The sequence below is a fragment of the Eurosta solidaginis genome, chromosome 1 (assembly GCF_040869045.1).
Source record: "Eurosta solidaginis isolate ZX-2024a chromosome 1, ASM4086904v1, whole genome shotgun sequence".
Taxonomy (NCBI): domain Eukaryota; kingdom Metazoa; phylum Arthropoda; class Insecta; order Diptera; family Tephritidae; genus Eurosta; species Eurosta solidaginis.
The window spans coordinates 229,141,890-229,167,056 of record NC_090319.1 but is presented as its reverse complement, the minus strand read 5'-3'; the positions used below and the strand labels follow the sequence as shown (position 1 = coordinate 229,167,056).

Here is a 25,167-nt window from a genome sequence, read left to right as displayed (position 1 = left end):
GCGGGGGGACATATATATTATCATCATCGATTGCGGGATCGGGATCTTCATCTCTGCGCGGTGAATTGCTGCCTCCATTTAGGAGAACAGAGAAGTGTTCCCTCCATAATCTAAGCACTCTCTGGACATCAGTTACAAGGTCGCCGTATTCGTTTCTACAGGAGTTTGCCCCGGTCTTAAAAGCTTTCGTCTGTCGCCGTATTTTTTGGTCAAATTTTCGGGCGTTATTCCTGGTGGCTAGCAGTTCAATTATTGTGCGTATTTTGGGTGCAACGAGATAATGGCCCGAGTCTATGTTAGGTCATCGGATCGTGTGCACATCTAAAACACTGGAGGCATGCCGTCCGCCTATCACAACGTGATCAATCTGATTGCGAGTATTTCGATCAGGAGACAGCCATGTAGCTTGATGTATCTTTTTATGCATGAACCTCGTGCTGGATATGACCATGTTTCGAGCACCGGCAAAGTCAATCAGCCTCAGTCCGTTAGGAGAAGTTTCATTGTGTAGGCTGAACTTTCCGACTGTAGGGCCAAAAACACCTTCTTTGCCCACCCTGGCGTTAAAGTCGCCAAGCACGACTTTTATATCATGACGGGGGCAGCGCTCGTATGTGCGTTCTAATTGTTCATAAAAAGTGTCTTTCACCCATCGTCTTTCTCCTCTGTCGGCGCATGGGCGCAGATGAATGATATATTAAACAATTTTGCTTTTATTCGGATAGCGGCGAGACGCTCGTCCACAGGCGTGAACGGCAGCACTTGGCGACAAAGTCTCTCTCCCACCACGAATCCGACGCCGAAACTGCGCTTATTCGCATAGCCACTCCAATATATGTCACAATTTTTGATCTTCTTTCTTCCTTGCTTCGTCCAGCACATTTCTTGGATGGCGGTGATGTCAGATTTTGCTTTGACGAGGACATCAACCAGCCGGGCATCTACACCAATCCCATTCAGGGAGCGGACGTTCCAGGTGCATGCCCTCAATTCATTGTCCTTCAAACGTTTGCCATGGTCGTCATCAATAGAGAGTGTATTTATCCGAGGCTTGTTGTTATATTTCACTGGAGTATGTTTTACGTGGCGGGTCCCAAGCCCAGCGCACAACCCGCTCAGCGGTGACAATACAATTTACAGAAAACAAAATTCCGCTACGTGGCGCGCTAAGTGAGATAACTACAAATCCTTGAAAAACGAGGGGAATCTTGCAATCGATTTTTGAGTAACTTCCCGGAGAGCTGGAGATATGAAACTTGAGCCGTAAGTCAGAACCCGGTGACAATGGAATATTTTATCAAAAAAATTCCGCTAGGTGCCGCATGGATCGAGATATTAGGAAAATTAATTTTAATTTGGGAATTTTTCTATCCATTTTTAACTAACTTCCCGGTTACCTAGAGACTTGTACTTAGCACATAGTTCGAGACCCAGTGACAATACGATTTATAGAAAACAAAGTTCCGCTAGGTGGCGGGCTAATTGAGATAACTACAAATCCCTAAAAAACGAGGGGAACGTTGCGATCGATTTTTTAATAACTTGCCGGTGATATAGAGACTTGAAACTTGGGCCGTGGGTCAGAACCCGGCGACAATGCAATATTTTATCAAAAATATTCCGCTAGGTGGAGCATGGAAAATTAATTTTAATTTGGGAATCTTTCACTCCATTTGTAACTAACTTCCCGGTTACCTAGAGACTTGTACTTAGCACATAGTTCGAGACCCAGTGACAATACGAATTATAGAAAACAAAGTTCCGCTATTAGGCGTGCTAATTGAGATAACTACAAATCCCTATAAAACGAGGGGAATCTCGCGATCGATTTTTGAGTAACTTGCCGGTGAGCTAGAGACTTGAAACTTGGGCCGTGGGTCAGAACCCGGTGACAATGCAACATTTGATAAAAGAAATTAGCTAGGTGGCACGCGGATCGAGATAGTAAGAAAACCAATTTTAATTTGGGAATCTTTCAATCAATTTTTAACTAACTTCCCGGTTACCTAGAGACTTGAAACTTGGCACTTAGTTAGACGCCTAGTGACAATACAACTTATAGAAAACAAAGTTCCGCTAGGTGGTGCGCTAGTCAAGATAACTGCAAACTGAGTAACTTCCCGATGAGCTAGAGACATTAAACTTGGCCCGTAAGTCAGAACCAGGTGACAATGCAATATTTTATCAAAAAAATTCCGCTAGGTGGCGCATGCATCGAGATATTGAGAAAACTAGTTTTATATTGGGAATCTTGCAATCGATTTTTAACTAACTTCCTGGATATCTAGAGGATTGAAACCTGAAATATAGTTTAAAAATCGGTGAGAGTGCAATGTTTGATCAACAAATTTGAGCTACGTAACGCACAAGTCGAACCATTTAGAAGATTAGGCCATACCTTCATGGCTAGCCTCCTGAGTGTTGCAGGTGTTGTAGAATTCCATCTGCGCCCATGCGCCGACAGAGGAGAAAGACGATGAGGTGAAAGACACTTTTTATGAACAATTAGAACGCACATACGAGCGCTGCCCCCGTCACGATATAAAAGTCGTGCTTGGTGACTTTAACGCCAGGGTGGGCAAAGAAGGTGTTTTTGACCCTACAGTCGGAAAGTTCAGCCTACACAATGAAACTTCTCCTAACGGACTGAGGCTGATTGACTTTGCCGGTGCTCGAAACATGGTCATATCCAGCACGAGGTTCATGCATAAAAAGATACATCAAGCTACATGGCTGTCTCTTGATCGAAATACTCGCAATCAGATTGATCACGTTGTGATAGACGGACAGCATGCCTCCAGTGTTTTAGATGTGCGCACGATCCGATGACCTAACATCGACTCGGGCCATTATCTCGTTGGACCCAAAATACGCGCAATAATTGAACTGCTAGCCACCAGGAATAACGCCCGAAAATTTTACCAAAAAATACGGCGAAAGACGAAAGGTTTTAAGACCGGGGCAAACTCCTGTAGAAACGAATACGGCGACCTTGTAACTGATGTCCAGAGAGTGCTTAGATTATAGAGGGAACACTTCTCTGTTCTCCTAAATGGAGGCAGCAATTCACCGCGCAGAGATGAAGATCCCGATCCCGCAATCGATGATGATAGAATATATGTCGCCCCGCCCGATTATGACAAAGTTAGAATAGGGATAATGGTTTGCCTGCGGAGCTATTCAAGTACGGCGGCGAGGAGTTGGTAAGGCGCATGCAGCAGCTTATTAGCAAAATATGGGCGGACGAGTGCGTGCCCGACTGTTGGAATCTAAGTGTTTTTTGCCCAGTCCACAAGAAGGGGGATACTGCAAAATGCACCAACTATCGTGGAATCAGCCTTCTTAATATCGCATATAAGGTCCTTTCAAGTGTATTGTGCGAAAGATTGAAGCCAACCGTGAACCGGCTGATTGGACCTTATCAGTGCGGCTTCAAACCTGGTAAATCTACCATCGACCAGATTTTCACAATGCGCCAAATCTTGGAAAAAACCCGTGAAAAAAGAATCGACACACATCACCTCTTCGTCGACTTTAAAGCCGCCTTCGACAGTACGAAAAGAAGCTGCCTATATGCCGCTATGTCTGAATTTGGTTTCCCCGCAAAATTTATACGGCCATCAGCTCAGTCAGAATTGGGAAGGACCTCTCCGAGCCGTTTGAAACTAAACGAGGTTTCAGACAGGGTGATCCCCTATCGTGCGATTTCTTTAATTTGATGCTGGAGAAAATTATACTAGCTGCAGAACTTAACCGCACTGGAACAATACACTATAAAAGCGTGCAATTACTGGCATATGCTGATGACATTGATATCATCGGCCTAAACACCCGCGCTGTTATTTCTGCTTACTCCAAACTGAAAAAAGAAGCGGTAAAGATGGGTTTGATGGTGAATGAGAACAAAACGAAGTACCTGCTGTCATCGAGCAAAGAGTCAGCGCATATGCGCCTTGGCAACCACGCTACTGTTGGCAGCCATAATTTCGAAATAGTAAAAGACTTCGTTTATTTGGGAACCAGCATCAATACTAGCAACAACATCAGCACTGAAATCCAGCGAAGAATCAATCTTGCCAATAAATGCTACTTTGGACTAGGTAGGCAATTGAAAAGTAAAGTCCTCTCTCAGCGAACGGAAATCATACTCTACAAGTCACTTATCGTACTCGTCCTGCTATATGTGCCAGAAGCATGGACCATGACAACAGCAGATGGAGTGGCTTTGGGAGTGTTCGAGAGAAAAGTTCTTCGAAAGTTTTATGGACCTCTACGCGTTGGCGATGACGAGTACCGAAGAAGATTTAATGATGAGCTGTACGAGCTGTACGCAGTCATCAACATAGTCCAGCGGATTAAAACGCAGCGGCTGCGCTGGTTAGGCCATGTTATGCGAATGAAAGATGATGCTGCGGCCAAGAAAGGGTTTCTATCGGAACCCGCCTATGAAAGCAGAGGTAGAGGGCGGCCCCCACTCAGTTGGAAGGACCAGGTGGAAACCGATTTAAACTCCCTTGGTGTGACCAATTGGAGCCGGTTGGCGGAGCGAAGGAGCGACTGGCGCGCCTTGTTGGACGGCCATAACTGTTTAGACGGTTAAGTGCCAATTAAGTAAGTAAGTAATTACTTAAATTACTAATCAGAGTTGCAATTGTCTTTTGTAGGCAGTACTACAAAATTGCAAATAAAAAGATGATAAAAAAATTGTAAGGACTACCTTTATATAAATGGACCAAAAATTAGAATGCAATACAGTCTTATAGACATAGTCTTGTTGAATTTTGACTAAAAAACTTTAACTATAGCTCTTGTAAAAGAATTTTGGGATTTAAAATTATAAAGGTAGAGTGTGTGTTTAAATTGTAAATAATCATTTAGTTAATCCCAAGTACATGTTTTGCCTTAAATTGAAAGATTGCGCTCCACTTTGATAGTTTTAAATCCCAAAATTCTTCCAAGGGCTATTGTTAAAGTTTTTTAATCAAAATTCAACAAGACTATGTCAGTATTAAAGGAAAATTGGCTTATATTTTTTGTTCCATTGATACAAGCGCCAACTTTGGCGCTATGTGTATGCACTACGTTATATAGAGCCAATACCTATCTTGAATGAGCATACAAGTAATGTTTATTAGTAAGTCCAACCATAGTCCATTTTTAAAATTTGGTTTGAAATGGACAGAGTTATTCAAGTTTTATGACAATTGACGAATACCGAAAACTGGTACCAAATTGGCTACTTCTTTTGCATTAAGCTGCAGACATTGGTGCTTTATCGGTAACCGTATCGGTAACCTTATAACAGCTGATTCGACAACCTTATGGGAATCAATGCAATTGATTATTGGTGCCGCTAAGGTCGTAACCGTATCGTAGCCAACCAATTGGTTTTTGGTTTACCGTCGTAACAATAAACAGCTGATTACGTTAGGGATACGACTACAGCGATACGACATACAGCACCAATGGCTCCCGCTTTAAAAGTTGAATAACTTAGTAAACTTTTAACCAAGTTGTCACACTTTTGTTATGTTTTCTTACAGCCTCATTCTGTTTGGCGAACGATGCGCTCAACGAACGATACCTTCTTGGACGGTATCGTGTGCTCATGGTATTCTGAATCTTACGTTGCGGTTTATCGTGTAGCTTTACGTCGTTCGTCAAATACACGATATCAAGTGTCAAACTTGCAACTCTGCACATATGTTTTGTTTTTGCGCACGTCCATAAAGTCCATAAGTGAATTCATAATACGAACACACGAACGATAATGATTTTGGAGACGATATCGGCAAACAGAATGAGGCATTTAATTGATTTATACATAGTTAAAAAGGTCGAAATCTGTTGTTATAAGATCCGGAAAGAAAACGAAAATCAGTTTATAAGCCACTTCCGGCAAATTTCTTGTATACAGTCTTGCTTAGCTCTTCAAGATCTACCAGAAAAATACCATCGTTTCCCAGGTATTTATGGATGTCACACAGTGCTATCGGCGAGAGAAAATAATTGGTATTACTTTCTCGCCAAATATGTATCGAAAATATTTGTAGCGTAAAGACTGTATCTTTTCCATTAAAACATTTGAAGTTGAAAGATTTTTTTATTTTTAAATATAAATATATGTTGACTAGAACTATGATATTATATTGCTGTACCGTGGATTTGAAGCGTTACATCTCTTGTAAATTAAATATCGTAGAAAAAAGGATCTGTATATAAGTGTATTTGATAGACTATATTTATTATGAAGAAATCAATTATATTCAAACCATTTACACTAATCAACGATAATTTAAATTTATATTTTACTCTTCAATACGAATTAATAAATAATTCAGTTCAGTCACCAGTAATAAAGAATATCAGCCCAATTCTAAGCGAAAATTCCGTGCGAGTTTTTTCCCTTCTCCCATTCCTCGTATTCTAAATAAAAATTCCTTGTGAGTTTTTTCACTTCTCCCTTTCCTCCTATTCTGAACAATGTTCGAAAAAGCGGAAACCGATTACGGGAGAAAAGTAGGTATTATGAATGTGAGTGAGAGGGAGATTTCTCTGCCATTTCTTAGGAGTTTTTTCACTTGTTAAATTGAAGGGAATGCATCAAAATAATTAAAGAAAAATGGTTCTTTTAAGAAAGAACTTATTTGTACTGTTTAGGCCCAATGCCTAACTTTCACTTGATTGACGGCGCCCCTCCCTAATGTTTTAATAATATTTCCAGCCACCCACACTCACGCCGCATTGTTGTGCATGCATGCACATGCATGTGTACGTATGTGTGTGCAGGTTGTCAGCACCCATGCACGTATACGTAAGGGTGGTTGTGTGTGTGGTTTTTCCCCTCCTTAATACCAGAGGACCTTTTCGCGGCTTAGCGGTTGTCATCAACGGCACAACCGGCCTCTTTTTCGATCAACCGCCTACCGATACGCATCGTCCAAGGATAAACGCTGTACTTTGTTATACAGGTAAAATAACCCTTGTCATCTTTACATTGTACATTTCCGTTCAATTCAATTAAATACATTATTATAACGAGGAATTCCTCTTGGTGTTTTCTTTCTCGTATTTCTTTCGAGTGCACTATCAACCCGAGATCGACCCGTGTGCGCCTACCCATTGCCGGTTTCAGACGCACCCAGGCCGAACATTGGTCCTCCTCACCAGGAACTAAAAGCGCCTCTTTATATATACAGTCCACAACACAGCACATTTGCCTACTACTAAATTTGCACGAATTGCCACAAAAAATCATCAAAAGTTTTATTTGTCACAGCATAGTCCAGCAGAACCACCAAAAAGTTGGAAGTTTGATACTATACACGACATTATCAGCCGCCGGAGCCACAGCCATCACATCAATTTTTTCCACAAAAACAAAGTAAGTTCATATTTCTTGCCACTTTTTTTTTTTTGAGTGTTGTTTTTTGCAAAGTAAAGAAAAAAACCCCGTGTAGTGCGCGAAAAATTAAAAATAAAAGTGAAAACAGTGAAGTGATTTAGTGAGCACCAATTTATTTTTCTAATTTCAAAGGTTAAATCACTCGGTTTGTTAGCCGTTGTTATTATTTTCAGTCCTTGTGATTATCTGGTCCATCCCCCCACCAGTGGTAAGGTTTTCCAGACACAACACAAGGAAGAGGGTAACCTAACCTCACTTTCCGCACCATACTAAATAGGTGTTTGTTGTTGTTTCTTTTGTACTTCACAAACACGAAATTAAGTTCAATTTAATTAATTAATCCGGTGCTCACTTCACTTTTTAAACACTTTTTACACTTTTTTTGGCGCTTTTTTACAATATCGCACGCATTTTTTCACTTCTTCAAAAATACACCCATTATTTGTGGAGGCGGCGAGTGGTCCCCTTTCGTTGTTGCCGCTGAGACAAAAATTTGTACATTAAATCTTTTGCTGTTTTCGCTGCTGTGACAAAAAGTCCAAAAATAAATCCTTTTTGTTGTCCCTGTTGTGACAAAAAAGTTGAAAAATAAACCTCTGTTGTTGTCGCTACCGAGACAAAAAGTCTGCAATATAAAAAGAAATAATAAAGCTTCGAATTTCAATAGTGTTTATTTACGGCTGAGCAGGTATTTTTACTCAAAATCGTTCCATTTCTCTAATCAGCAATTATTTCTTTAATAAATTCAAATAAGACCATGGAAACCTACATCAGACTGGTAGAATTAATCGCAGAGTTTGATACAGATTACAGCCTTATTCCGGAAAGCGACGATAGCAAACACACCCTTGCGATACAGCAGGAAGAGTTGCGGTCCTTGTGGAAGAAGGTAAAATCTGCGTTTGATTCGCTACTAGGATCTGAGGAGGTGTCAGGAGATGACGTTATGGCGGTAAGAAAAAAGCAAAAAGCAGCATACGCAATCTACATGCGATGCCTAGCGTCTATATCTGCTGAGGCAGAAAAATACAAGAAAGCGGACAAGAACGTCAACCCTGAGCAAGAACCTCAGGCGCATAAAATTCGCCTCCCTGCTTGCGACACGAAAGTTTTTAAAGGGGATTATCTGTCTTGGCCAACTTTTCGCGACCTTTTCACGGCAATTTATATAAACAATTCTAGCTTGAAAGGGGTGGAAAAGTTATTCCATCTCAACAACAAAACGCAGGGCGAAGCAAAAGATATCGTAAAAAAATGCCCTCTCACAAATGAAGGTTTCGAGATGGCCTGGAAAAACTTGTGTGAAAGATACGAAAACAAACGTATCTTAGTTAACACATAACTAAAAATTTTATTTAACTTAAAAAAGGTAGAAAGTGAGTGTGGCAGTTCAATAAAAAAGCTGCAAAATGATATAAATAATTGTATTTCGTCCCTCAAATGCCACAAAATTGACACTTCCAATTGGGATGCAATCCTGACCTATCTATGCTCAACCAAGTTACCAGAGAGCACGCTGGCTCTTTGGGAGCAAAGTATAGACCATAAAATGGACATATCCAAGTGGGAGGATATGGATAAATTCCTGTCTAATCGGTTTCAGACACTTGAAACAGTGTCTGGTTTTACAGAGCATGCCACTTCGAAAGTGCAAAAACCAAACGCGTCGCGACAATCAACGGAAACCCCTACGAAAAGAATTGGTGCTTTTCAAACGAAAGTATCCAAGCAAACAATAAAATCAATTTGTAAAATGTGTAAATCCCCTGAACACAGATTACGCAACTGTTCACGCTTCTGCGACTTAACCCCAGTAGAAAGGATTAAATTTATAAAATCCACAAGTGGCTGCCTGAATTGCTTATCCCCAGGACACACCGTGACGAAGTGCACCAGTTCCTACAACTGTTCCAAATGCCACTCTCGTCACCACACGCTCCTGCATGCGGATACATCTCAGCACACGGCTGTACGCAATCCTTTCAAAGATGCGGATAATAGCCCAACAACTTCGGCACAGGCGCGACAATCTGCGAACCAGAATGTAAAATCCTGTCATGCCAATTCCAGCACAGGCGTGCTATTAGGAACTGCTCGCGTACACATTCGCCATAATGGTACCGACTTCTGCGCACGGGCATTAATTGATTCAGGGTCTGAATGTTCCTTTATAACTGAAAGACTGAAACGCAGAATCAATTTTCCAGCGAGAAAAATGCATGCCCAAGTTTCAGGCATCACAAATTCGGTGTCAGCTCAGGTAAAAGAAGCATCCAAAATTGAATTACGTTCACCAGTGGATGCCTGCTTCAGCCTGACTACACCCGTTCTAGTCCTAGCCAAACTCACTGGGAATCTTCCATCCTGCCATATCAACGTCATGACTATGCAGGCATTCCCAGACTTGGTTTTGGCAGACAAGAGGTTCTACATCAACGAAGATGTAGACCTCATACTTGGAGGAGACATATATCCCCAAATTATACTGAGTGGTCTGAAAAAGAATGTACTAAATACACTTTTGGCCCAAGAGACAGTGTTCGGTTGGATACTAACCGGTCGCATCGAAGCACCGAGTCCAACGAAGAGCATCATGTCATTCTACAACGAGGTTGCGTTGGACAATCAATTAAAAGCTTTCTGGGAGGTAGAAAATGTTCCCAAAAACAAAATGCTTAATGAAGAAGAAAGGTATTGTGAACAATTATTTAAGGACACAACAAAACGTGATGAAAGTGGAAGATATACAGTCTCGCTACCATTCAGGCAGGATTACCCTAAGAAGATTGCATTAGGACCGTCCCTAAAGCGCGCATGTTCACAATTCTTCAGAAATGAGGGGCGATTACTGAAAAACCAAGAGTTAGGGAAAGAGTATGTTCGGGTGTTATCCGAATACGAAACGCTTGGACATATGAGAAAAATTAAAAATAATGTACCATCCGACGATTCGGATAATTATTTCCTGCCCCACCACGCCGTTGTAAAGGCGGAAAGTACCACTACCAAGGTGCGCGTCGTCTTCAACGCGTCAAGTCCGACAGAAAATGGCATTAGTCTAAACGACATACTCCACCCAGGTCCAGTTCTCCAAGCAGACTTGCCTATTTTAATTTTACGTTGGCGACTGTATCGCTTTGTCTTTAATAGTGACATAGAAAAGATGTATAGGCAAATTTGGGTGACCGATAATCACGCCAAATTTCAAAGAATTGTCCATCGAACATCCCCCAACGAACACATGAGTCTTTACGAACTAAAGACTGTCACATTTGGTGTAAACTGCGCCCCCTACCTCGCGATACGGTCACTTCTACAATTGGCTAATGATGTAGAAAATACCCACCCAATAGCATCGGGTATATTACGCGAAAGTATGTATGTCGACGACGTTTTATCTGGAGGGCATACAATAGCGTCAACTATCAAAGCAAGGAACGAGATTCGCGAAGCATTACACTCAGCTGGCTTTCCATTGCGCAAGTGGACATCCAATTGTGAGGAAGTCCTTCAGGACATCCCCAAAACGGATTTGCTCAGCGAGGACTTCCTAGCGTTTGAAGAGGCTAGCTCGGTGAAGGCACTCGGAATACGATGGAACGCGCATTCAGACATGTTTTACTTCACCGCAGGAGTTTTAGAGAAGGGCGAGAACATCACCAAACGCGCAATCCTATCCGCTATAGCCAAACTTTTCGACCCTTTAGGCTGGCTTGCACCAATGGTCATAGTAGCAAAAATATTAATGCAGAATATTTGGTTAGAAGGCACCGGATGGGATGAGCCTGTCTCACCAAATACATTCGAACGGTGGAAAACCTTCACCCAACACTATGGCGAAATAGATAACATACGGATACCGCGGTGGGTAAATTTTTCCCCGGAAGGCGAAATAGAAATCCACGGCTTCTGTGACGCTTCCGAGAAAGCATATGCTGCAACGATATATATGCGCGTAAAAAGAGACGATCAGGTTTTCATTCACTTACTCTTAGCAAAAACCAGAGTAGCTCCAGTGAAAACCATCTCGCTTCCACGTTTAGAACTCTGCGGCGCCGTGCTTCTCGCAGAAATGATGGAATCAATATTCCGAAATATTCATTTGGGACCCGTAAAAGTTCACCTCTGGACGGATTCAACCATCGTACTCGCATGGATAAGAAAGCCGCCCTGTTCCTGGTCAACCTTCGTCGCACACCGAATCACTAAGATCATCGATATGGTCGGTAGCAAGGACTGGCTTCACGTGGACTCAGAATCTAATCCAGCGGATCTAGGAAGCAGAGGACTACTTGCATCAGAGTTGACCAACAATTCGTTGTGGTGGCAGGGACCTTCTTGGCTGCAAGAAGACAATTCCCACTGGCCAGCACAAGAGACCGAATACAAAACGTCCGTTGAGGAAAAGAGGGCACAAACATATGCCACGACAAGGGTAGATCATGTAGATATTCTCGATCGTTTTTCAAATTTACCCAAGGCTTTGAAGGTTCTATCCTATGTTAGGAGATTTTATAAACGAACTCACCCAAAAACTAAAGAAATGTTCCACGAAAGGTCGTGCATAATCTCAGCCGATGAGATTAAGGCAACGACTCAAGCATTAATACGAGTCTGCCAGAAACAATTTTACGGGATAGAATATTTAAAATTGAAAAACAGGGAACCTATCGATCGAAAGAGTGAAATACCGTCACTAAACCCATATATCGACAAAGATGATATTATTAGAACAGGGGGGCGTCTAGGGGCGTCAAAAGACATGTCATACAACGAGCGTCATCCGATCATCTTGCCTTACAATTGTAGGCTGTCTCGCCTTACAGTTATGATGGCTCATCATGACTCCCTGCATGGCGAGAACCAGCTCATGCTCCGTCTCATCCGAACCCAATACTGGATACCGATTGTCAAGACCATGATCAGAGCCGTCATTCACAATTGCAAAACCTGCATTATTCATCGAAAGCAGGCACAGTCCCAACTTATGGGTACCCTTCCCTGCGAACGGACTACTTTTACACGCGCGTTCACCAATACCGGGGTAGACTTTGCGGGGCCTTTCGACATCAAAAGCTACCGCGGTAGGAGATGTCGACTGTCAAAAGGCTACGTATGCCTTTTCGTCTGTTTCTCCACGAAGGCCATCCATTTAGAAGCCACTAGTGACCTTAGCACCCCATGCTTCCTCGCGGCCTTTTCGCGTTTTATCGCGAGAAGAGGATGTCCGAAGAACATCTACTCCGACAACGGTACGAACTTTGTCGGAGCTTCCAGATCTCTACGATCGGAATTCAAAGCCTTCCTGGAAGAAAGCCGAGATAAAACAGTCTCCAAGTATAGCCATCAAGCGTTAACTTGGCATTTTATTCCCGCCGGCGCTCCACATATGGGCGGCTTGTGGGAGGCGGGAGTGAAGAGCTTCAAAAGCCACTTCAAAAAGATCGCGTCTCCCCATAAGTACACCATAGAGGAGTTCCAAACCCTTTTGTGCAGGATTGAGGCGTGCCTCAACTCGCGCCCACTCAGTCCAGGGTCGAATGACCCAACGGATCTGGAACCACTAACCCCAGGACATTTCCTAACCGGCAGCCACCTGCTGGCTCCACCAGAACCAGATGCCAGTGAGAGCTCTGCCTCAATGATCAATCGATGGCAGAAACTGAAAGCCCTCCATCACACCTTCTGCAAACGATGGAAGGTGGAATATCTATCCGAACTTCAAAAACGAGTGAAGTGGAAGTATCCCAAAGAAAATATAAAAGTGGGAGATCTCGCTGTCCTCAAAGAGGACAACTTATCTCCCAACGAGTGGAGGCTAGGTAGAGTCGTCAACGTACACCCCGGCGAAGATAACCGAGTTCGCGTAGTCGACCTCATAACAGAGAAGTGTCAAGTCAGACGACCTTTGGTCAAACTGATCCTTCTTCCAACGGAGGAGATGGATTGCGAGAGGGCCAATAGCTCCTCATAACAATCCCTCCGTTCCTCTCCCTCACTCCCTTCCGAACTCCACCTTCCTATCGAGGCCCAAAAACAAACCCTAATTCACTCGCTTACCCAGAGCGAGGGCACCAGAAAATATCCCACAATCGACTCGCTCCCCCGAACGAGGACACCATACCACTCACTCGTTATCCCATAACGAGGATACCAGAATAGCCCTAACGCAGATCCGCTATCTGCCACAGACACAAAGGCCTTCGGCCTATTTTATTTACAATTTTCAAAACAAACCCAAATTCACTCGCTATCCCATAACGAGGACGGCAGAAAAGTCTAACGCAGAAGGGTGAACCGCTCTGCCACAGAAATCAGCTACACTCGTTGCCGCGCAACGAGGCACATCGCAAGCCTACCGCGGATGAGAAAACTCATCTGCCCCAGATATTAGCACGGTTAAATTCCTTATGCTTTTAGATTAAATAATTTGCAAATAAAAAGCAACTACTTATGTCAGTGATGAAAAGAACAAAGAAGAACAGACCCTCTAGAACGCTTATCATCTTAATAGTCAAAGATAGTCAGCCACGATTCAGAAAGCTGACTGGAAAATGATTGAAGAGTTTCAATCACCTAAAGTAACCACATTAGATGCGAAGAGGATTCCACCAGGGTGATTGGAAAACTTTATATATTCAGTTTTTTGAATATTACGAGGAGTCATATCTGACTAGCCTTGTTGCTTAAATTATATGATAACTCATTATTTGGTCAGAAAGAGTAACCCACTGGGTATTGGTACAAGGGGAAATTCAGAATTTAATCACCTGCTTGCTGAGGGTAGGTAGAAGATGAAGAGCGTGAACGTATACAAATGCGAACGTAGATGATTATTCATCTACAATTACGTGTGAAGTAGAAGAACAGTGCAATAAAAATAACGAAGGAAAAACTGATTGGCTAAATCGTATGGAAACGTGCCCTAATCCTGAAATTCATTCGTTTTATCCGCAAACTGGTCCATGGGAAGGTGGTACAAATATCACAATACGTGGAATAAATTTAGGTAAAATTTTCACCGATATTTATTCGGGAATACGAATTGCTGGTATAAGTGGTATGCCGTTTCAACAGAATTATATTCATACAAAGGAAAGTGTGTGTAACGTGGACAGCCACGGTGTTCAATTGTACCGTAACGGACGCATCGTTGTTCAAATAGGATATTACAGGGGTGAATCGAAAGAAGACTATGAATTCGTGGAACCAAAAATTACAAATTTCAAGCCGCAATATGGCCCTGTTTCTGGGGGTACTCATTTTCGTCATCATCATATTGAAAAACCTGATAGCTTTTGGGTGCTGTATAGGAGTTAATTCTGATACTAGCATCATTGTAAACATCATCAGAGGAATTAGTAAGTGGTTCATCGAGCGAAGGTGGTCGAAAAGCCATTGACTTGCGACGCGTGCGTTGCGCAATACAAGTTGTAATGTTATGTATATCATGGGTTTGTGTTTGCGTTGTTGAAATCCTTGTACGGGTTGCCTTCACATGCTTCCTCGAGTCAGCTGTGTCTACAAGACCTTCATGACCACTATAGTCACTATCGGTAACAATACACCTAAATTTCACAGTTTTACTGCAGTTCATTTTGTGTTTATGACCTCATTAATATTACAATTTAGTGTGTTAGTTTATCCTACAATCTCACTTCTTTCTGCTTTATTTACATGTAGTTTAGCTGTTTCACTTTTGTACGAGTTATGAGGTATTATAACTTCGTCATCTTCGTCAGCCTGACCCCGTCTTAGTATGTTATCTTTAACAGGAGAAACATCGCCATTTTCTTAAGTATTTTTATTTATCTCAACCTCGCTATCACTGTCGCATACATCAATATCTAAGTTTTCAGTATCCTGTACAATTTGAGAACATTCATTGTCTTGACTGTCATTTTGTTGTTGTGAGCTTAAACTTTCTCGCCCACTACCTGCGTTAGAAAGTATTTGTTTACAATTTTCACAATCAAATGTATTGCTCTGGTCGCGCACACAACTGCGATGTACAGCCACTGATCCACATGTTGTACAATAAACTAAGGGATTTGTTGTAGTTGCTGTTCCCGTCCACGTTTGTTATGGCAAATCTCTGCGCTACATACTCTGGGTCTTTCTAGCAGTTCTGCACACGCATTGGGCACCAACTCCCATTCAGCGTCTTTGTCGTATACGAAAATACCCCAGAACGACATATGCGCTTTGAACTTCTCGCAGTCATTACAGAGCGGACATTTGAAGAAATACCCAGAACTTTTGGCGAATTTTTGCAAACAATACTTGTGAAACCAACCATTTTTACAGCATGGGGCACGTATAATATTTACAGCTCTAAACCCTTTTACTTTCAGCGAAAAGGCTCTCATAACAAATATAACAATTTTCTGTGGGTTTTGGACGTGTAGGTACTTTTCGTACATGTCGATCACAAAATGACCGAAATGTATATAGAAATTGATTCATAGCACCATTATCAATGCCACATATCATATGAAAGTTTCGATAGCAACGCACTTTGCAGCAGACAATATTCGCACGCATATTACCACAGTAGATGCATTGAATTGTTGCAACGCGTTTACGTTCTGCTGCAATATCACTAGGCAGAAACCCAAGTATTCCCTCATTATCCTTACCACTTTGTTTAAGCCAGAGGATAAATACAAACAATGTGTATGAACTCCCTTCCCACTTTTCTTAAGGAATTCTCCATATAACACACTACTTTGCCGGGCTGAGCCGCACAGTTCGCTCTTCATTTTTAGTGCATTCAATTCTTTTTATTATTCGAATTGTGCAAAATATTTATTAAAGTGGCTAGCAAAAGGTTCTTCGGCTAATTGGAAAGTATTTAAATGCAGAATCGAGTATTTAAATGCAGGCGAGAATACAAGTTTTTGTCAACGGTCATTTGCCCTGCGAGATATTAAGCGTCGATGTTACACAAGCAGTATGTCGTACAGCTCCTTCACCATGTATCGTTGAAGGGCGACTGAAAATGTTATTTGACAATGGGCAACGTGAATTCAGCGAATACAACTTTAAATACGTTTTTGCTCCCCTAATTGAGCAGGTCTTTTCGGGCCCTAGAGGACAATTAAAAGTTCCCCGAGGCATACCCGCTGGCGGAATTGAAATTTCAGTGACGGGAACTCAATTCAACGATATTCAGAGCCCTAAAATGTATGTTTGCCATAAAATAATATATATTATAGTCAGTGCAAGGTTGAGTCAGCTACAGGTCCAGGCCATAAAAATAATATATATTATAGTCAGTGCAAGGTTGAGTCAGCTACAGATATGATATGCTACTCACCTGTAATTGACACCGATAACGACGTCCTTGACGCTGAAACTCCAGGGCTTCTTAAACATGGATTCTTTATGGATAATGTTTTGCAACTTCAAAATCTCTCTAGTAAACATAAAAGTAATTTCGAGCTTTATCCCAATCCAATATATTTTAATTTCGAAGAACATATAAAGTATTATAAAAGCGAGTATTTAACGATTAATGGACGCAATTTGGATCGTTCCTGCAAAGAAACTGATGTAATAGTACGTATTGGTAAAGGCCTTTGCAATATAACTTCATTATCACGTCAACAATCGACTTGTCGCCCGCCACTAGAGTCAGCTACTGAATCCCACAATGAATCAGGACCAGAAGTCATTGTCCATATTGGTCAGTCTTTGGAATATCGGATAGGAATCCTTAGCTATGCATCCCCAAATATGATGCATGACTTAAGTAAGAATCTTCTATTATTCATCGGTGGTAGTCATGATTTTTGTTGCACTTCTGGCTGCGTAAAAAAAAAACATCAGAATCGATTCGCGTTTTACGAAATATGCAAAAACAAATGGCTATATTAGAACTTAAGAGTCGCGGCAGCATGCAAGAAAGCATTTGCTGAACTTCAAACTGACATGACTGACTTAACTGGTGATCTAACATCTGGTGGAATACCATTTTTAGACGATCGTACATGTGCCATGAAAATTCTTTTTCCAAATCACGAGGACCACATCGTATTGCAATGGGAGCGGCCCGAACTATTACGCCTGTTGGGGCAACTTGTTATGAATAAAAAAATTTTTTTTACTGCTATTCATACGAACATTGGAATCCAATCGCTATTTTTCTATGCGTGAGCGAGTCAATGAAGCTTCCCTGATTATGGTCACACTGCAATCAAAATTAGAATATTGTACTGACATACTTAAGACTTTGCTTGGTGATTTCATTGAAAAATGTATAGCGGGCAAAAGTCATCCAATGCGTTTGGCATGAGATGCTCCACCAAAAGGATTAGCCTTCCATCGTGTTCCCAAATGCGCCTTTTTGTAATCATTATCAGCCCAACGCTGATCGTGGCGATGATTCACATGCCTCCTGGCTGTGCGAAGACCTCTTGGCTTGCCCATAATGTCTAAACTAGCAATGTTAATTTTTTATGCGTTATTACTCCAGGCCACGTCGTAGTAAAAAATGAAATGAAAGAACGGAAAATCATTGTATACATTTCCCGTTGTTTCAATTCATAGGAATTTTACATTCTATACACGGGTATGTACATATGAATGTGCGTTTTTTTTTTCCTTTGCCTTTGCCGTTGGTATGCTGGTACCAGTGAGCGGAATTCTAAAATGGAAATAGTAGTAGTAGGTAGTTTTCACCAAGAAAACAAAAGCTACCGTTCATATTTGTACCAAACAATTAATAATGTCTTGTAAAACAAATAACGCGCATTTCTGGGAAATGACACTTTAAAACACGTAAACAAGACAAAATTACATGTACATTTGTATATACCTACATAGCGTATGCCTATACGGTACTCACTTTTTTCCTGTATCATGAGTGTGAGATACTGACAAACATGCACCAAAACGTCTAATCACAACAACAATATTCCAAAATACCAAATATACTGCCAAAAAATAACCGATTTCGGCATGTTATCGTTTACGTAAAACTTTTTGTTTTCCTTCAAATTATTCAAAAAAAAAAAAAAACTGAAAAAATAGCGCAGAAAATATTCGCGTACTCAGTTACTATATTTCTCTACTCAAAAATTTATTTCCTGTTTAAGTTCTTCAGAAATTTTTCAAGATTGACTGATTTGGTCAGTATCGCCTCCTAATGTTAGTTGGGTGGGCTCGGCAATTCAATATTTTAAAATTATCGCAGTATACGTTTGCAGTGCGAAAATACTGAAACATTGGTAGATTTTGGGCCTCGGTGGTAGTAGTAGTAGAAAATGAAAATGGGCCAGAAAAGTTAGCAAACCTACCAATGCGTTAAACTCCGTGCACTGACTGTCCATATACTTATACCAACGTATGTACATATGTATGCCGAGTTTAAATGTACATTATATTAGGGATGCATAAAAAGATGCAAACGGGTACCCAAAAACCCGAGTCTAAGGAATCGGTATCGGAGCCAACTACCCTTCTGGAACCGTGCCTTTTGCTAAAGGCCATCAATAAAACAGGACTACAAGTGTACTTGGGGAAAAGTTGAAGAAATAAATGAAGGGCAATACAAAAAAAAAAAAAAAAATGATTCATTCTACAAATTTTTCTCTTCGTCCAAAACGAAGATTTTTTATTTTTTCTTTACATAGCATACAATTTGCTGTCCAAACTTTTTTTTTTTGTGGCGGGCAGGGAAGTTGTTGATTTTTAGCATCAACAACACAAATAACAGCGACTCAAAAGAACCCACGCTATACACTTTCTACCCGGTTCGGTACCAGAATGTGCGAACCGAAAAATCGTAAATGCTCATTTTTCTGCAGCACTAGTGTGCCCGTGGCTAACTAAAACGTTACCGGGTGACACAAAATAAACAAAATAAGGCACTAAAGACCCAGGCACATAACGTGCGGTGAAAGAGGCCATGCGCATAATGCACGCCACATATTAATATTTTTTTTTTCAGCGACAGATGTTTCCCCTTATGCGCGCGCTAATAAAATATCCCAAATCCCCAATAATACAATTAGGGACCACTCGCCCCCGCATTTTCGAGAATGACTCGACCCAGTCAAACCTATTGCATTTCTTTCAGAAAAATGGGTCGCTTTGCCGCTATGCAACGAAACGCTGCCAAGAACGTCATGCGTTATACGTCGGAATGCCGCGCTTGTTTTAAGCAACATCCCATACGCCTGTGCCCCATCTTTCGGGCCAAAAAACCCGAGGAGCGTCTTTACTTAGCGATCCGCGGGAGCTGCTGTGGAAATTGCTTGGCTCTAGACCACCGCTCTAACGCATGCCCAAGCCAAGGCCGATGTAAAAAATGCGGCGAAAAACATCACACGATGCTTCACATCTCCTCGATTGATGAAGAGGAACAGCTACTCCACGAACCCGCTCCAAGCCATGGAGTGTACAAGTTGAGGAGGAGCTGGAATCACCCCGTGAGCGGATTGACGACTCCATATCGTTATATGCGTCAGATGCTGGAACGGAGACTGGGCCTCTTCGTCCAGCTCGAATCCACCGAACCGGAGCGGAGACTCGGTCTCTTCGCCCGAACACAACACCAGCAGCCAAATCGTATCGACCGCTTTTGCAGCACGAAAGGAAGCGGCTCCAGCACATCCCATCTACAGTCCAGCGCCATGTTCGTGACGGCCGAGCGGAGACTCGGTCTCTTCGCCGGCAAACTAAGGACCCTCAACGAAGACAACCACCGCGCGATCGCAGAGCGGAGACAAGGCCTCTTCGCCTGCAACAACGACATCACACCCATCATCAACCACGAGATCGCAGTCACGGATCCAACTCGCTGCAGCTCACCACCGTGTCCGCCTTCCGGGCAGGGCTCCTAGCCCCGCATTCAGCTGTCACCGCCACCATGATCCCGACGGTAGCGATCACCCCCACCGCGGTCGTGAAAATAGAAGCAGGGGGGCGGCTACACCTCGTTCGCGCCTTAATCGATGGATGCTCCCCCACCACAGTGATTGCGGATGAGCTCGCCCAGGAGCTCCAACTTCCTACCAGCAGCATTGGCGTGCAAGCAGGATGTCTGTTGCGTATCCGAGTAAGACACGGACAGAACAAAAGGATTGCGACCCATGCTGCGGTCGTATCCAATTTTCGGCACATGACACCCACGACCAGCATCGACAGCGCTATCGCAGCCCCGTACGCACATCTCCGTCTTGCGGATCCGCAGTTCCATGCATCCGCGCCGATCCGCCTCATCCTAGGAACAGATGTATATGCAGAGATAATATTACCAGGGATTCTGTCCACCACGTTTGGCCCTTTGCTGGCTCAGAGTACCATCTTCGGTTGGGTACTCTCGGGCACAACCAAGGCCTAATATGAAAATGTTCGGTAACGACCGAAATACAGGAATTTTTACACTTTTTATCCTTTTTTTATTTATTTTTTATTGAATTTCTGTTGTACACAGTCGCAAGAGGTGTGCATTGTGACTTCGTACAAGTGAAAAATCTTTCTATCCCTCCATTGCCATACCTTCGTGTCAAATCAAAGCTGACAGGGAGGACGGCTGTCGCGAAGGGCCAGAGAATGGAAGAAAGGTTTCTTTTTCTTGTGTTCGCCGTTATTAAATTGAAGCGCCATGAATCGCCCATTTGTGTTTCAAATCAGCTTTTCCTTTAAATTTGTATACAGAAAATCAGACTACAGATTAATACTCACTCGCTGTTCACTATTGTGAACGTTTTATCAAAAATTCGCCACTTGTATGAATTCACAATGGAGGTGTGCGCTTAAAATCCTGTATCATTACAATAAGTTATTTTTTATTGAATTTTCTTCATACAAAATTCTATGCTTGTTCATTTCCAATGAATTTGTAATAAACGGCAAGAAATATGAACATATATATCTTTTTACTTTTTTGCAATCCCTAGCTCTAGGCAAACATGGCTCAGGCTTCTAACCATGACGGGAAAGTGGCGAATGACCGAGGCATCCGCAACCAAGCCCGCACACTACGCAACTCATCGTGCGTGCTGCCAAGCCGGCGGGCTGGCCGTCGTTAGGTTAAGTTAGTTATAAGTTTTTTATTTTTTTTCCTCTTCTTTACGGTCGGTGATCCTTGGAGGACTGTGAGGTTGCGTACCGCAAGGGGGGCGGCATGTTTAGGCCCAATGCCTAACTTTCACTTGATTGACGGCGCCCCTCCCTAATGTTTTAATAATATTTCCAGCCACCCACACTCACGCCGCATTGTTGTGCATGCATGCACATGCATGCGTTGCGTACACATGCATGTGTGTGTGCAGGTTGTCAGCACCCATGCACGTATACGTAAGGGTAGTTGTGTGTGTGGTTTTTCCCCTCCTTAATACCAGAGGACCTTTTCGCGGCTTAGCGGTTGTCATCAACGGCCCAACCGGCCTCTTTTTCGATCAACCGCCTACCGATACGCATCGTCCAAGGATCAACGCTGTAATTTGTTATACAGGTAAAATAACCCTTGTCATCTTTACATTGTACATTTCCGTTCAATTCAATTAAATACATTATTATAACGAGGAATTCCTCTTGGTGTTTTCTTTCTCGTATTTCTTTCGAGTGCACTATCAACCCGAGATCGACCCGTGTGCGCCTACCCATTGCCGGTTTCAGACGCACCCAGGCCGAACATGTACAAATTTGTGCTAAAATATGTACATTTTAAGTCGAAAAGTATATCATAAGCAACGGAAGAGCTCTTGGTATATTTGATACAGCCATCCAGAAATTGTGCAAGGATTTTTTAAGAAGGCTCTCGACTTGTCCGCCAGAAAATTGCTTTGCTGAATGGAAGAAGACAACTCCAACGGATTTGTGTTATCCCATCGTCTGCTTCTTCTTATGCTCCTTTGTCGATGTTGCTGTGGCACCAATTCATTACTAATTTTAGTCAATTCCATATGAAATGCAATATTGTGTATTGTTCATATTTTATTTCTAAATTTTAAACAAACTCGCAGCAATAATTAAACTTTTCAATTTCTTAAACAAAAATAGAAATGCGCAACAAAATTTAAATTGGCAAAACAGCTGACTTCGAAAATTCGAATTTCCTATTCCTCAATTATTCTTCTCCCTAGGAGAACAGAATTGGAGGAATTTTTCCGCGGGAATAAAAAAATCCGCGAGAACAAAATTCCGCGAGAATATTTAGAATTGGTCTGTATACTTTTTAGACTTGCTACGCTATGTACCATCACAAACCTGGAAAACAAAAGCGCAAAGGACGTGCTGAGCGCATGAAGATAGAAGAAGAAAATAATAAAAAACAAAAAACCCTATTTGGGTACAATTTTGGACCGAACATCTCGACTCAGCTCTGCAATTTAGAAATTCCAAAAAGTAAGTATATGAAGCAATATAAGGGTTGAATCATACTTCTCGGCGAATTTTCAAATAAAATTTAAGTTGTACAAAAATGCTAATAAAGGTTATTTAAATCTTTCGCTCACTAAATAACGTTTATTTTACCATTTAATTTCGCTCGAAAACTAACGGTTATTTTTCAAGCGAAATAAAAAAACTCGAAAAACAACTGTTATTTTCACATTAAATGGTATCTTTACAAAATCTAATTCAAAAGGGGGCTACAATTGATACACTTATCAGTGAACAGCTAATCACTGAAACTCAAAACTGGAAAGAAATTTTATATAGAATTTTGGACACTATTTTATTTTTGGATAAAAGAGGCCTAGCTTTCAGACGCGAAATTATATATCTTGGCGAACGAAACAATGGAAATTTTTGGGCATCTTAGAACTCATAAGCCATTATGATCCGATGCTTAGAGATCATTTGGAGAAAGTTAGGATTTCACCACAAACGTTTACAAGTTCACTCCCTTTCCCCAGACATCCAGAACGAGTTTATAGAAATTTGTGTAAAGCACGTGAGGGAAACTATATTAGATCGAGGCAATAAAGCCAAGTATTTTACTATTATCGTTGATGCTATGCTTAATGCTAGTCACGTTGACTACGTTCATTTTGCGCTAATTCCATGTCAATTCCGAAGCAACAAATTTTACAATTCAAGAACGGTTTTTGGCTTTCATGAATTGTACGAAAAAACTGGTCAGAAAATCGCTGATCTAATTTGCCATACTCTATGTAAACATGAAATCCCATTAAAAGATTGTTGCGCACAAGGGTACGATAACGGCGCCAATATGAAAGGAGCTTACAACATTCACGACAAAAACTCGAATGCTGATTAATCGCCTTGTGCAACCCACAGTCTCAATTTATGCGGTGCTGATGCTGCAGAATGTTGTACGGCTGCAATTACTTTCTTCGGAGTTGTACAAAAATGTTTTACTATTTTCAGCAGCACTCCACCACGATGGGACATCCTCAAAAAAATGTACCGAGTTCTCTTCATACTCTTTCAGCCAAAAGCCAAATTTTTTGTTTTCAGCTCTTAGTCCAAAAATCATTTAATTGATGTTGCAAAATTTTTTTTTATGTAATCCATCAATAAAGATTCATGAATGAGACGTCTTTAATTCAAATTAATCAATTGTATTAGTGGATTTTTTATAGGGGCCCGTAAATTGTTTAGTCCCGGGCCCGGATTTTCCCTCTACGGACCTGCATATAACTGTTAAAAAAAGGCAAATTTATTGGAAGCCATTAGAGGATGATAATCAATTGGGCTACAGTGGCAGTCCGATAATAGGCACACAACGACATTAAGTAATATTAAATTGAACTTTTTATTTATTTTGAGATCCTTTTTTTTCTAACTTGAGTAAATTTTGAGGTATATTGATGAAATTTGGTGTGTAGGTTCCCGGGCGCTCATATCAGATCGCTATTTAAAATGAACGAAATCGGACTACAACCACGCCCACTTTTTCGATATCGAAAATTTCGAAAAACAGAAATAGTGCGATAATTCATTACCAAAGACTGATAAAGTGATGAAACCTGGTAGGTGCGTTAACCTTATGCCGCAAAATAGAAAATTAGTAAAATTTTGGACAATGGGCGAGGCACCGCCAACTTTTAAAAGAAGGTAATTTAAAAGTTTTGCAAGCTATAACTTGGCAGTCGTTGAAGATATCGTGATGAAATTTGGCAGGAACGTTGCTCCTATTACTATATGTGTGCTAAATAAAAATTAGTAAAATCGGATGACGAACACGCCCACTTAAAAAAATTTTTTTTTAAGTAAAATTTTAACAAAAAATTTAATATCTTTACAGTATATAAGTAAAGTATGTCAACATTCAACCCCAGTAATGATATGGTGCAACAAAATTCAAAAATAAAAGAAAATTTGAAAATGGGCGTGGCTCCGCCCTTTTTCATTTAATTCGTCTAGAATACTTTTAATGCCATAAGTCGAACAAAAATTTACCAATCCTTGTGAAATTTGGTAGGGGCATCGATTCTATGACGATAACCGTCTTCTGTGAAAATGGGCAAAATCGGTTGAAGCCACGCCCAGTTTTTATACACAGTCGACCGTCTGTGAAATCCCACTATGACACGCCCACTTTTTCGATATCGAAAATTACGAAAAATGAAAAAAATGTCATAATTCTATACCAAATATGAAAAAAGAGATGAAATATGGTAATTGTATTGGTTTATTGACTCAAAATATAACTTTAGAAAAAACTTTTGTAAAATGGGTGTGACACCTACCATATTAAGTAGAAGAAAATGAAAAAGTTCTGCAGGGCGAAATCAAAAACCCTTGGAATCTTGGCAGGAATACTGTTCGTGGTATTACATATA

The 25,167-nt window shown here is 41.4% G+C and overlaps 2 pseudogenes; one reads left to right on the top strand and one right to left on the bottom strand.

Annotated features, from left to right (window-relative positions):
* Positions 1 to 14,100: 14,100 nt before the first annotated feature.
* Positions 14,101 to 18,444, top strand: LOC137240099 (plexin-A4-like; annotated as a pseudogene).
* LOC137249093 (PHD finger protein 7-like) lies at positions 15,448 to 16,167 on the bottom strand (annotated as a pseudogene).
* Positions 18,445 to 25,167: the final 6,723 nt, after the last annotated feature.